General features: G+C 44.6%; 1 long non-coding RNA gene across 2 annotated transcripts in view; it reads left to right on the forward strand.

The window, feature by feature from the left end:
• The first annotated feature begins 7272 nt into the window (after positions 1-7272).
• LOC308468142 overlaps positions 7273-14322 on the forward strand; it is a 61891-nt gene continuing 54841 nt past the window's right edge. The window contains exons 1-2 of one of the 2 annotated variants that reach the window (XR_013981486.1): positions 7273-7430; positions 12323-12425. This is a non-coding gene — a long non-coding RNA (uncharacterized lncRNA). The remainder of the gene's footprint in view (positions 7431-12322; positions 12426-14322) is intronic. The other variant, XR_013981485.1, reaches the window with a different exon arrangement.

Here is a 14322-nt window from a genome sequence, read left to right on the forward strand (position 1 = left end):
GCCCCAGCGCCCAAGAGCAAGACTGAACTTCAGGCCTTCTTGGGACTATTGAACTTTTACCATTCCTTCCTTCCCCACAAGGCGGCGGTAGCGGAGCCCTACACAGACTCCTGGACAAGCGGGCCCCTTGGGTGTGGGGCCAGCGCCAGGAGGCCGCATTCCAGGCAGTCAAGGACTTGCTTGTCTCAAACTCGGTCTTGGCACACTTCGACGAGAAGCTGCCGGTGGTGCTAGCATGCGACGCCTCACCCTATGGCATTGGAGCTGTCCTGGGGCACCAACTCCCGGATGGAAGAGAGGTACCGGTGGCGTACTTTTCCCAGACACTCAACACAACCGAGCGGAACTACTCGCAAATCGACAAGGAGGGTCTGGCAATCGTAAAGGGAGTAAAAAAATTCCATGATTTCTTGTACGGGCGGCCCTTCACCGTGGTGACTGACCACAAGCCGTTGCTTGGCTTGTTTGCCCCCGAAAAGCAGACCCCCCAAGTGCTGTCTCCTCGCGTCCTCAGGTGGTCAATTTTCCTTGCCAGCTACCAGTATGCACTGATTCACCGACCTGGGAAGGCGATGGGCCATGCGGACGCCCTCAGCAGGCTACCACTACCGGAAACAGGCCCTGACCCAGCACCTGCACAAGAGGTTATGAGCCTGGAGCTGCTTCCCGACCGCCCCATTCAGGCACAAGAAGTTGCACACCATTCCAAGAAAGATAGGGTCATCTCCCGGGTCCTGGACTGGGTGTGGAGGGGATGGCCCAGCAGCAGCCCCGGGCCAGAATTCGCCGGCTACACAACCCGCAAACATGAACTGTCGGCCCACAAGGGGTGCCTGTTATGGGGAAGCAGAGTCGTTGTTCCCCAGCCCCTCTGCAAAAGGGTCCTCACAGCCCTACACGAGACACATCCAGGGGTAGTAAGAATGAAGGCCCTTGCCAGGAGTTATGTGTGGTGGCCGGGGATCGATGGAGAGATAGAGGCCTGGGTCAAACACTGCCAGGCCTGCCAAGAATCCCGCCCAGATCCCCCAAGGGCCCCAGTCCAGTCCTGGGAGTCCGCCCGAGCACCATGGTCACGCCTGCATGTGGATTTCGCTGGCCCCTTTCAGGGGAAAACATTCTTCATAGTGGTGGACTCCTACACCAAATGGCTGGAAGTCGCACTGGTACCGTCCACTTCCACGTCCGCAGCCATCCGGGTACTACGCAGGCTGTTTGCAACCCACGGGCTCCCTGACACTCTCGTCTCAGACAACGGGACTGCATTTACGTCAGGAGAATTCCAAACCTTCACAGCGCAGAACGCCATCCGCCACATCCGTTCGGCGCCGTTCCACCCTGCCACCAATGGCCAAGCAGAACGCATGGTGCGGACCACCAAGGACACCCTTCGCCGCATGACGCAAGGGGACTGGGAGTACCGCCTTGCCACATTCCTTCTAGCACAGCACAGCACCCCCAGCTCAACGACTGGCCGGAGCCCCGCTGAACTACTAATGGGTCGGCGCCTTGCAATCAGATTGGACCGCCTTCACCCCGATAGAGCTCAGGATGAGGTAGTGGTGGGGGAAGGCAGGAACCCCCGGACCTTCGAGGCCCAGGACCCAGTGTACGCAAAGAATTTTGGGGCAGGCCCAGCATGGGTACCCGCCACAATCACCAGGGTCACTGGCCCCGTGTCGTACGAGGTGCTAACGGATGGGGGGCAATGCTGGCGCCGCCACTGCGACCAGATACGGCGACGATTCCCGGGAGAAAACCAGGAGGAGGACAGGTCAGAGGAGTCCCAAGGGAACAGCGGGGCAGTGAGGCCCATAGAGCAGGAGGGGCCAGCAGGAGAGGCAGAATCAGTAAATACAGAGAGGACCCGTGAGGCCGAAAGGACACCGGAACCAGAACCACGACTGAGCGAGCCGGTTGCACCAGACCAAACAGCCGCATCACAGCCAGCATCCTTGGAACACGAGCCAGAACCCGGAGCCCGGACCAGGGAACACCCCAGGCCACAACGCACACGTAGGCCGCCGGCATACCTTGAGGACTATGAATGCGACCTCCCGGGCAGGACTGGAACTTAGAGGGGAGGGGTGTTATGTACTGAGTTGAATAGGATCCAAAAGGCAGCAGTCTGATTGGTCCTAGAACAATAGGATTCAGAATGCAGCAGTCTGATTGGTCCTAGAACAATGCAGCAGTATGATTGGTTGGCAGGAACCACCCAATCCTGCTCCAGATAGAAGTGAATCCACAACCTGATTGGCTTACAGTAGAATTCCAGAATTAGCCAATCATGTGCAGCCCATTGTGTAAATAATGTATATAAAGCAGATACTGTGAGGGGACATTCATTCATTCCTCCTCACCACTATGAGCTGAATAAAGAGCATGAAATCACTTTGCGACTCTGAGTATATTTCACAAATGCTTCTGCCAATGAAATCAGTGACTGAGCTGGGATATAAGGGTTCAGGTGGTCCTGGAGCTAAGAAATCTGGAGCTATGCAAATTAATGCAAGGACATTGAACATGGCTCAGTGAACAACGAACAGTCAGTCAGGGGCATAGCATGGGAGGGGGGCAGGGGAGCCATGGCCTCTGGCACAGGATCTTGGGGTGTGGGAACTAGGCGCTTCCCCTGTATGCGCCCGGCACACTCTGCGTTCTGCACAAGTGCCCCCTGTCAGCGGTGGAAACTGGGTGAGTGCGGAGGACTTGCTCCATGTGTTCACCCAGCCCCTGTCTGGCACGTGAGCACCGTCTGCATTCTGTCCCCACCTGAGTGCCGGGAGGGCATGGAGGGTGCTCTTCAAAGTCTGCCCCCTGCTCCCACCCGGTATGCGAGTGCCAGCCCATTAGTGCCAGGGCTAAGTGAGCATGCAAAGGGAGCCCTCTGTGCTCACCCAGTCCCTGTTGCTGATCAACATTTGAAACTCCCATTGTTCTAGGGAATTTCATTAATGCGAGCAGTTTCTGAGCTCTGGGCACAATACCGTGCCTAAGATTTAGGATTAGAACTGCCACTGCTGGAAGGAAAAGAGGACCTTTTTCTGCCTCCCCATTTTCAGCCACTCTCTTAAGATTGGAGAAGGGACCTTCTTAAGGGGGGTGGGCAGGGGAAGTATGGCTTTGTTTTTTCCCCCAGTCTTCAGATGAGGACTAGACCATGTGAAAAATGAACATAAAATTTCAGCCACAGTTCATCCATTTTCAGCTTGTATTCTTGTTATAAAAAAGGGGAACCAAGGTACTATGTTGGGGCACTCATAACATAGGTTTAAGGTGCCATTTAGCTCCTAGCTTTCATATCTCAGTTTCTAACACTGTCGCTGATGGGCAGTCGCTCACGCACCAGGGAAGGGAACAGGTGCGGAGGAAACTCTGCCCCCATTTGGCAGCGGCAGCAGCCTTAGTCCCTTGACAGTGGGGCGTGGGGCAGTAGCCTCCATCCCCATGGGAGAGGATGCTCGTGCTCGTCTGCTATGGGTGCTGGGGTGTGTGTGATATACCACTGCAGCCAGTGTAGAAGTTTAAACAATGGTGGCACATGTTGTTGGCTAGATGTCCCTGTTGACAGTCTGCCCACTGCATTCTCCGCCAAGCGCAGCTTCTGAACAAGACGGGCAGTTCCACACTGAGCGCATTGCAGTAATCTAGCCTCAGAGTCACCAGTGCAGGATTACAATGTTGAGGCCATCCTGACCAATATGTTAATAATAAAACAAATAATATAAATCCCAGAACATTGTGAATATGTTGTAAATCCTAAAACACTGAAGACTATAATCAGCGTAGTGATATTTATTATAGCTAATGAGACATGTTTTGATCATTTTTCATTAAAGGAAGCAAAAAGGAAACTAAAATAATTATAATAAAGCATCGCACAACCACCCATCCCAGAGTATAATTCCCGCAAACTCCTGGGCATCAGAATGTGGAAGATTAAAACGTGTTTTATTTATTATCTCTCACATTAAAGTAATGTAGGGACCAATTATGTTTTGTAGTACATAGCTGAAACTTAAAAGTTTATGTGTGTGTGTTGGCTGGTTAGAGCTTTTTGTAAGCCTGATGCTAGGGTTAGAGTCTCAGTGATTAAGATTCTGCTTTTGAAAATGTGGAAAGTGCAATTTGTAAATGTAATTTTATTTCCTTGTCATGACAGCAAGGCAGAATGAGTAATACGGTTCTTGCTGGACTTCCCCATGGTGAAGGTGGGCCTCACTGAGTCATGTAGCCTCCTCTCGATGCTCATAATGGTGTGTGTGTGTGTGTGTGTGTGTGTGTGTGTGTCACTCGTGTGACCTTACACAAACATGACATGCCCCCCTCCCCAGTGTCAAGCAGAACTCGGTGCTTCTGCCTGAGGGTCATCTGGTCCACACCCACCCTGCAATTCAGGAATCTCAACTAAAGTATGAGCAATATTGTGAAGAGTTTGGAGGAATTGCATCTGTACCAAAGGGATATGGTTGTAATGTTCACTTCATGGCACTGTATGTTCTGATAAAGCAATGTCTGACTGGCTTTGGGGGGGGGGGATGAACAAAGTTCTATTTGGTAAATATATATATATATATATATATATATATATATATTCCAAATGCCATGTTTAAGTAGCTCTGCATTGTGTAAAACCATGCAGTTTTATATGATTTGGGATTTTTCATATTGAATTCACAATATGATCTTGATTTTTCCATATAATGTTAACACATCACCATGACAAATTGAATTATTGTTGAATTGGTTAAAGTAATAATGAGTGAGTTCCACTAGACTCAAATCATATTGTTTCTATGGCCTCCCAGCACCACTGGAGGACAATAGGGACTGAAAGAAACTAGGGTCCTTAATCTAAAGAGGTTTCAGTTACTGAAGCTGCCACACAGATGGAGCTGCTGCTCTGTTTAAGGACCCAGCCTGAGTTTGCTTGTAATTCAGGTAATGCTTGAGCCTGAGAGTCATACAGACTACGTGCTTCACTTTCAGCAGGGATTGGCTGTACAGATGACATCCAGTGCAGTGGCATAGTGTGGGTTGCCAGTGCCAAGAGCTAGGGAAGCATTGCACCCCTAAGACAAGTAATGTGGCCCCTAACCGGTGCCTCCATGCAGTGCTTCATGCAGTGCTGCCGGATGGAGCTTTGAAGCAGCGTTGGGACGTGTGTACGCATTCTTGGGCTGGGGTGCCACCACCACCACTGCCACAATTCTTGCTGTTCGCCTGCCTCCCCAGCAAGCAGGGGATGCCACATGGCCAAGGAATACAAGGGCCCATCCTTTCTCAGCTCCTGAAGTGAAATAGGCAGGCAGGACACAAAGCGCCTCTCATCAGAATGGCAGCCACAGAGGTGCACCCATAAATTTCTTTGTGCTCAGGGCAATCGCCCCAATATGACCCTCCCCCACACCACACCTCTGGTCCAGTGTTAGGTTGGGAAACACTGTTCTGAGAGTGCTCCAATCGGAGAACAGCCTTTACCAAAGGTGTCATGGGCTTTGAAGATGCTTGAACTCAGAACAAAAGGGAGAAACGTGCTAAGAAGAAGGCATGCTTGGCAAACCCTCACTATGAACAACTCCTGCCTGGAAACCTATGTCCACACTGTGGAAGGACGTGTAGATCCAGAATTGGCCTCCACAGTCACTTACCAACTCACTGTTAAGACCGTGTTCATGGAAGACAATCTTACTCAGCTACGAGTGATCGCCGAAGAAGAAGAAAGAAGAGGTGGGTATGACTCAGGGAAAACTTCTAATTAGGCAATCTTAATCATGCCCATGGGCCAGAAATTCCCCACTAATTAGAAGGAAGGAAGGAAGATAAAAGGTGCCATTATATTTTGCTTGCTTGTTTTCCTATGCTTTACAAGATATCAGATTATAGGAGAACATGCATTTAAGAACGAAAGAAAGAAAGAAAGAAAGAAAGAAAGAAAGAAAGAAAGAGAAGTCTAGGCTTCTATTCCATCCAGTCACAGCAAGTCCCACCCTCTCCTCCCTGCTGTACCTCTTGTGTACCAAGAAACCTACCTGGATTGCAGCACAGTGAGATTGTGAGCTGCATTTGTGTGTGATGCCAAAGTGGACTTTGCAAGAGCACTCAAACTGCAAGATCAACCAAATTGTAAGATATTAACTTAAGGAATTAGCCACCCTTTTACCCCTCACCCCACCCCACATTGTTTAAAAACATTCTGAACAGCCACAATCTCTTCCAATGAAGATGTAAGTCCAGGTAACAATTTCACACACTGCAGCAATTACTCTTTTGTGGCAATCATGTTCAAAAATGCATTTAACAATGCACACACCTTTAAGATTAATGGCAGAGATGTGATACCAGAAAAAAAAATATTCTAAAGATTGATGTCAGATTTAAAGGAGAGGTCAGAGAGAGAAGGAAGACCTTTTCTCATTAAATGAGAGTTGAAGGATGAATATCAGGAAATAATGAGGGAAAATAAGCCAGATTTTATGGACAGTGAAAGCTTCGATCTTTTAAAGTTTGATAAATAGGCACAGCAGGGTGGTCTGATCAATGCGGATTAATAATGATGCCTTTAAAAAAAGAGGACACGGAGTTCCATGCATATTTCCACGACACATAAACATTTATAGAAAAAATGAAGCATGGTATCTTAAATATAAAGTGATGGAAAAATAGTTGTGTTTTTATTATGAGATCACCACAAGGTCCTCATACTGCACTAATAAGAACTTGGTTTGCAGCAAAGAATGTCCCATGTAATGATGCAGCTTATTTTCTAATAAGCTAAACTCAAATATCAACATGAGGGATTAAACTAATTCACAATGAATGAGGAAGAAATTCAGTTCACATTTAAAGGAAAAGTATTTTTCTGAAACAATATGCAAACCAAAACACAGCTACCCTTCATAATTCACACTTACTGGGGTGAAGGGTTAGCATGCAAGCCTAATGGCTGCCTAGTTGTTCAGCTCCAATAACCACAGGAATTCAAAGTCTTCTGTGAATGATCAAACAGAACAGACCTTGATTAAAAAGAACCCACAGGATTGGAAAGGGGATGCAGAAGAGCACGAGAGCCCTGCAAGCAAAGTTGCAGAAACTTCACTCAGACAACGTAATAGAGCAGTGAACCACTGACGCTCCAGACAAGGAAGGCCTGGCCAAAATGGTGTAAGGTGGCTCAAGGGCAAGGCCGGGCTTGAAAATGACTTACATGTCAGATGAGCCAGTGAATATATTTCATAGGTTAGGCATGCTCCTAAAGCAGCCTGGACAGAGGCTCTTCAGCATCTTGAAACTAAAATAGAAACCCCTTCAGCTAAAATGCTGGATGTAACTAAGAAAGCTAATGGATCTGGAGACACAGTCTGAAATAGAGATTCTCAAAATGAGAGTGCAGGATCTAGAGCTCATGCTTGAAGATCAAATCAACTGTGAGTGCCTCAATAACTTTTGGTTTGGCGTGCACGGCAGTGTGTGTGTGTGTGTGTGTGTGTTCTGTCAGATGCAGGGGGAGAGGAATGCTTTCTTAATAACATTAATCCCAGAACTCACCTCATTCTGAATGATATTGAGAGAGTGTTGGACGTGTCTTATAAGGCCAAATAGTGGTCTTGTGTAAGGGACACAGCACTTTTAGAACACTTAACCCACCACTGTTTAAGGGAATGGCAAAACATGACAGCATTGACAAAATTTGATTTCCTTTTATCTGCTTTATAAGCAAACATAATATAAACTGTTGCCCTCCAGGGACTCGGACTTCACACTGGAAAGATTTTCTTAAGTCATGACTGGGAATCAGCTTTTCTCCTCTTGGTTGCTTTAATACAGTGTTGTGCTTGTATGTTTATGAACTGTTGTTCCTGCAGTGCCCGTGTTATGTTTACTTGTTTTATTAAAAATTAAAAACAACACTAATAATAATAATAATAATAATAATAATTAACACTTATCTGAATTTTGCAGTGCCATTCTCTGGTCAAGCAATGTGTACAAAAATGGATATAAATGCATATTTTAGCTAAACTAACATACAAAGACACATTATTATATTAATGAAAATGGGTTTACCAAAATGTGTGCATTGTGAGAAAATACATGTGTATTTTAGAATAAATCTGCACCCAAATGTTGATGAATTTCTAAAGATTTCTTTTTAAAAGGATGTAAACTGATGTGAAAAAGTGGAGCACAGAATTTAAGTTTGGAGAAATGAGAAAATGAGAGAAATGCAGATTGAGAAATTTAGATTGAGGTGGGAGAACCAACTGATTATGCAGTCATTTGATAGCAAGTTATCAAGTGCCATAACAGATAACAGAAAATTAAATGTATGTATTCATTAGGTCTCTCAGGATTTATATACAATACCAGAAATTATGGAGTATAGATTTAGTTTAGCTAATAAAAGCATCATGTAAAAGACGGAGAACTTAACTGTTCCATTTCTAACTGGGGGACCAGATGTATGTTTGATGTATTTATGAGATGTTGGGCTCTGTCAAACATGCATGCCCTCAATAGCTTCAGATCAAATTTGTGAAAAGACTCCACTGGGGGGGGGGGGGAATGAGTTGGATCCAGACCTGCAGAACAATGCTAACTATGCCTACTCAAAAGAAGTCCTATTGAATGCAATGGAGTGTACTCCTTGGTAAATGGAGTTAGAATTGCAAACTATATTAAACATACTTTAGTCCCATTGTTTTAATTAGTCTGAGATTATATGGAAGTTGTACAGTGGTACCTTGGGTTACAAACACTTCGGGTTACAGACTCCGCTAAACCGGAAGTAGTACCTTGGGTTAAGAACTTTAACTCAGGATGAGAACAGAAATCATGTGGCGGCAGCAGAAGGCCCCATTAGCTAAAGTGGTACCTCAGGTTAAGAATGGTTTCAGGTTAAGAACAGACCTCCGGAACGAATTAAGTTCATAACCAGAGGTACCACTGTATCTATGATTCAGGTAGGTAGCCGTGTTGGTCTGACGCAGTAGAAATATATAAATCCTATCCCATGCTTTTTCCTGTAGGAATAATTGCAGTCATTAACAGTCGTAAACAGGTTTACCATGCCCATTGAGTCAATCACCCATCTCCTATTACCCTCCTGAGAAAAACCCCACCCCACCCTCCCACTATATATAAAGGTCTGGTGACTTCTGTTTTAGTGTATCTGAAGAAGTGTGCATGCACACAAAAGTTTATACCCAGAACATACTTAGTTGGTCTCTAAGGTGCTACTGGACAACTTGTATCTATGATGTTTAGCTGATGTTGCAGTAAGCATTCACACATATATTAACCAACCCTGAGTTCCATGGAGTACTGTGTCCAGTTTGGGGCACCACAGATTAAGATGGGTGTGAACAAACTGGGACATTTCTGGAAAGGGTGACAGAAACAGTGAGGGCTCTGCAGATCAAGATTTCTGAAGAGTGAAGGAATTGTGCATTTTTCACCTGGAGAAGAGATGATTAAGTCATCGTCTAATATTCGAATGTCTGCATTTATGACTGAGCAGATTTGTTTTATGTTGCTCCAGAACGTAGGACATAAAGTAATGGGTTCAAATTACCAGAAAAAAAATATTGAAATTAAGAAGTATTAAAAAGAAAATCATGATGGTGAGCACTTTGACAGTGGAACAGAATGTCTTGTAAGTTGTACTTTCCTTTATTGGAAGTTTTTAAGCAGACGTCAGATGGCCAGCAATCAGAAATGCCATAGTGGTGGAAATCCAACGTCAGCTGGGTTGAAAGGTGGATTAGATTGCTACTGAAGTTACTTCTATTTCACAGTGCAATCCTGTGAGTGCCTACTTAGAAGTCTGCCCTTTTGAGTTCAGTTAGGTTTACTTCTAGGTAAGTGAGTATAGAATTTCAGCTTCCGTCTCATTGAAAAAAGTAGGACTTAGTGAAATAGTTACGACTGGCTTGTAATCTTGACTTCAAAGACACTGGGCTATGATTTAATTAGCTGTCTCTGGTTCAGTGCCTGCGAGTTTACCCATTTCCCCCCATTGCCACTTGTTTACTATTATAACTAACTTTTCTAGAACAGTGCCTTTCCTATGATCCCCCGAGGGGCAAGGAAGCCCGACTGCCAGCTTTACCAGTTAAATTCATGCCAATAGCCCATTCTTGCAGATTTGGGAATGATTATGTGTTTCTTTCAAATGCCTTAAAAAGGTGCTTGTATTGGTGCTGTGGTGACATGCAAGTGTATGTTTTACATTTATATGAATAACTCATGATGAAACAATTGTATCTGATTAATTTTTCATTAGTTGACAGTTCTAATTAAAAAGAAAATATACATTTTCAATCCATGCTCAGGAGGCAGCCACTGTTGGAAACAGGGTCTGACCTTTTTGACTACTTAAATATTTATGGCTGTACAGTGAATTTCTGCTTATAAAAGATGGATTTAGTGCATACAAGGACCTGGACATGTCCTCAGGCATGTTGCCTACAAAGGAAATATTTCACTCCCACCCTGCACTTGCCAGCACACTGATAGAAATCATTTTGATAAAGTTAGCTTTATTTTGTTTTTCAAAAGTCAGGCCAATCTGAATCCTTTTTATCTTCTGTTTTATTCACATACCTCACTCTAGTTAAAATACTCAAAAGGTAACTATTCGGCAGACCCTCAAGTATGATGAAATCCTACTTGCATCAAAAAGTCCACCACGTGATAAAAAAACTTCATTGCAAAATGGGGAGTAACCTCTTCTTCTGAGACTTGGGGCTAGAAGATGAAGCGAGAGGAATAAGCAGAGCTGCTTCCAAGCAGGTCAAGTTGGGTGAGGCAAAGTCTTGGCAAAATCAAGTGAGGCAAAGTCAAGACAAAGCTTTTTAAGGAGTTCAGGACCATGGTCAGATCCCTAAAGGCCCTGCTAGCTGAATGATCTCAGCCAAAACCTGGGGCCATCTGAGGCTTTATATATGCTGGCAAGGGCTATACTATTGTTGGCCTCCTAGTTGCTAGCTTTGATGACTTAAAGGATCTTTGTCTGATTTTACAGGCACTGGCAGCTACCAGGAGGAAACTGGGGGAGGTACAGTAGTTATCCTAGTTGAGCAGACTGCATTTTCTCCTCATTTATATCTTCTGCAGGGTAGTGCTAAGTTTCAGTGGGCATGACTGGCAGTGTTACTTAAATGTTCACCTCAAGTCTACTATCAAAGGCTAGTCTTTCGAACTGCTTTTGTGAATTTTTCAAAATGGTTTCATAGCCTTATCATGGATGTGATGAAATTGACTCTGCTAGTCCACAAAGGTTAGATATTGACAATACCAATATCTTTTAGTCCTGAAGGTGCCTCAAAAATTGCTTATTGTTTCATCAGTCACTATATCAGTTCATTCAAAATTGGTTTATTAATCCCTTGCCTAAATGGTGGTGGTGATGATGATAACAACAATTGCTTAATATTAAAACAAACAAAATATATAAGTTCTGTTTATCCCCATATACACATATGATTGAAAGGTTCACACAGTCACTATCCATGGTTTTTCCAGTATGTGAAAGAGTTGTATGCATGTACCAAAGTGTGTGCAACCATTCAAAGAGGGACCTAGACCATTCAAGGCCATCTTCTTGCATAGAGGACCTCTATGTATATACATCAGCACATAAAAGAACCCTTTTCATGCTGGCCAAACATGCATTGGTGAGGAGGCATTTCTCCTGCAGGCACCAGTGCACACACATCTTCACCTGGCCTGTGCAGGCCCCTCACACATTTCTACACATGGGAGCAGTTGTGTGCAGCATATGCACTCTTATGTCATAGGCCTGAGCCCCAAGTTAAGGACTTTGCAACATTCCTGTTTCTGGGTAAAAATGTGCAAAATTCTTTTGAGAAATCCCACACCTCTTACATAGAAACTTCCATGTCTGCCTCAAAGGCTTGCTTTATGTGAGATAGCAGAGAAACTCTAGCATACACCTTTCAAAATGATTTGGCACACTCTTACAAAGCCCTGCATGATTTCAGACAACTCAGGCTAGCTGTCCTTTCCTGGGAATGCACTATTGTTCAATGTACCTTTATTCAGAACAATCCTATTCTATAAATTATGTATAAATGAATGTCTCAACTGAATGGACACAACCTGCTTGAGTTTCATGTCCAGACACCTGCATTTATCCACAGAAGTGTTGGGATATTTGGTGATAAGGGTCTATAAATGATGGTTCCATTGTACAAGCTGTCAGTCAGCTGAGTTGTGATTAACCCATAGAGTTAAGAGTATGTTTTCCTGTCATGTACTAATAAAGTCATTTGTCACTTTTTATTTTGTACCTCAGTAGGCACAAAAGAGCAACTTCCCCCTTCCTGTTTAATTGCACACCTACCGTTATTCCATCTGACAGCCAACCTAAAAGAAGAGCAAGCAAATTTTGTGGCCAGGTAGGTTTTGCTAATTAGGCCATGCTATGGATGTTTAAGTATAGGGAATCACAGAAGGGCTAAGTTTAATCCACAGTGGTCCTAGCAGAGCAGACCTTGAAGCAGATGCAGCTGTAATGTAGAGCCTGGCTATATATACAATTGATTGTTTAGTATGTTTGGGATGGTAGCATGTAGATATGTTTGTCTATAAGTTGGTCTATAAGGTGCTACTGGACAATATTTTATTTTTTATATACATATTCCATAGTCACCAGCATTCCATGCTTCTTCAGAAAAAAAACAAACATAAATAAATAAATAAATAAATAAATAAATAAATACAAACAAACATAAATAAATCAAGCCAATGGCCCATCTAATCCAGTATCATGCACAGAAGTGGCCAGCCAGATGCCTGTGGAAATCTACAAGTAGAACGGGAGCACAAAAGCACTCTCCCCTCTTGAGGTTTCCAACAACTGGTACTCAGAAGCATCAAAGCCTCCAACCAGACTTGCTACATCTTGTGCCTCTCAGGATACTTCAGGAGACCATCTCCTTCCCTCCTTCCAGCCTTCCTTCCAACCCCTCCTGAAAATCCACCCTTTCCATGATTTTATTTGTTAAATTTATATATACCAGCTTTCATATGTGTATCACAGGGCAGTTTAGAGTAAAGCCTTTTGAATTGCTCACTCATCCCCACAGCCATACTGCAACCTTCCCCGACCAACCTTCAGAGGTTTTGAGTCACAAATCCCATCTGTTCCAGCCACCATGGCCTATCATTGGGATTGATGGGAACCCAAATCCAGAAGCCTCTGGAGGGCACTGGTGAGCAAAGGCTCCCTACCTGTATTTAATTCTAAATCCACATAGCTGAAATAACTGAATATGTTTACACTATTCCTTCTTCCTCTGTTGCTTTCCTTTTGACTATTTTTAGACTTGTGGGGGGAGTGACCTGTTCTTTCCTCCTCTTCTCTGCCATTCCTTACCAGTGATAATATACAGAAGTGTCTAGGGCATAAGAATGAAGACTCCATCACCACTACCTGCTGCTGACTCCCCACCATGGATGTAAGAATTAGAAAGAGGAGGGGTTTATAATCACCATTAGCAATCTTATTCTGAACTAAATCAATTATTTGGACCGACCCTGATGCATTTGTATAGGGACAGGGGGGAAATCTCTGAATTTTAGTTTCAGGCCCCCCCCCCCATTCTTTCCCATTTGCTGCCCTCTGACGTGAAGCTGCCCTATGCCAACGGGCAAATTGTGGGGGGGCCCTCCCTCACCTGGTTGGTAGTGAAGGCCAGAATAGTGAGAAAGAGCTGGCTAGAAGCAGGTAGAAGCCTGAGAAAGAGAGACATGCATGATTTCTTTTCAAACCCCAAGGAAGCAAGACCTTCTGGTGTGAGCCCCTCCACCGTAGGCTCAGGTTGTATGTATGTGTAAACCTGATATCATAAAGGCACTACAGTCTCTGCTGTCCCTCATTCCAAGGAAACTGAGAGGCACAAATACAAGATGGGTGACACCTGGCTTGAGAGCAGTAGGAGTTTTGGTTGACCACAAACTTGACATGAGCCAACAGTGTGACGCGGCAGCTAAAAAAGCCAATGCAATTCTGGGCTGCATCAATAGGAGTATAGCATCTAGATCAAGGGAAGTAATAGTGCCACTGTATTCTGCTCTGGTCAGACCTCACCTGGAGTACTGTGTCCAGTTCTGGGCACCACAGTTCAAGAAGGACACTGACAAACTGGAACGTGTCCAGAGGAGGGCAACCAAAATGGTCAAAGGCCTGGAAACGATGCCTTATGAGGAACGGCTAAGGGAGCTGGGCATGTTTAGCCTGGAGAAGAGGAGGTTAAGGGGAGATATGATAGCCATGTTCAAATATATAAAGGG

Source organism: Podarcis pityusensis (genome assembly GCF_964106645.2).
Source record: "Podarcis pityusensis genome assembly, chromosome: Z".
In the NCBI taxonomy this organism is placed as follows: domain Eukaryota; kingdom Metazoa; phylum Chordata; class Lepidosauria; order Squamata; family Lacertidae; genus Podarcis; species Podarcis pityusensis.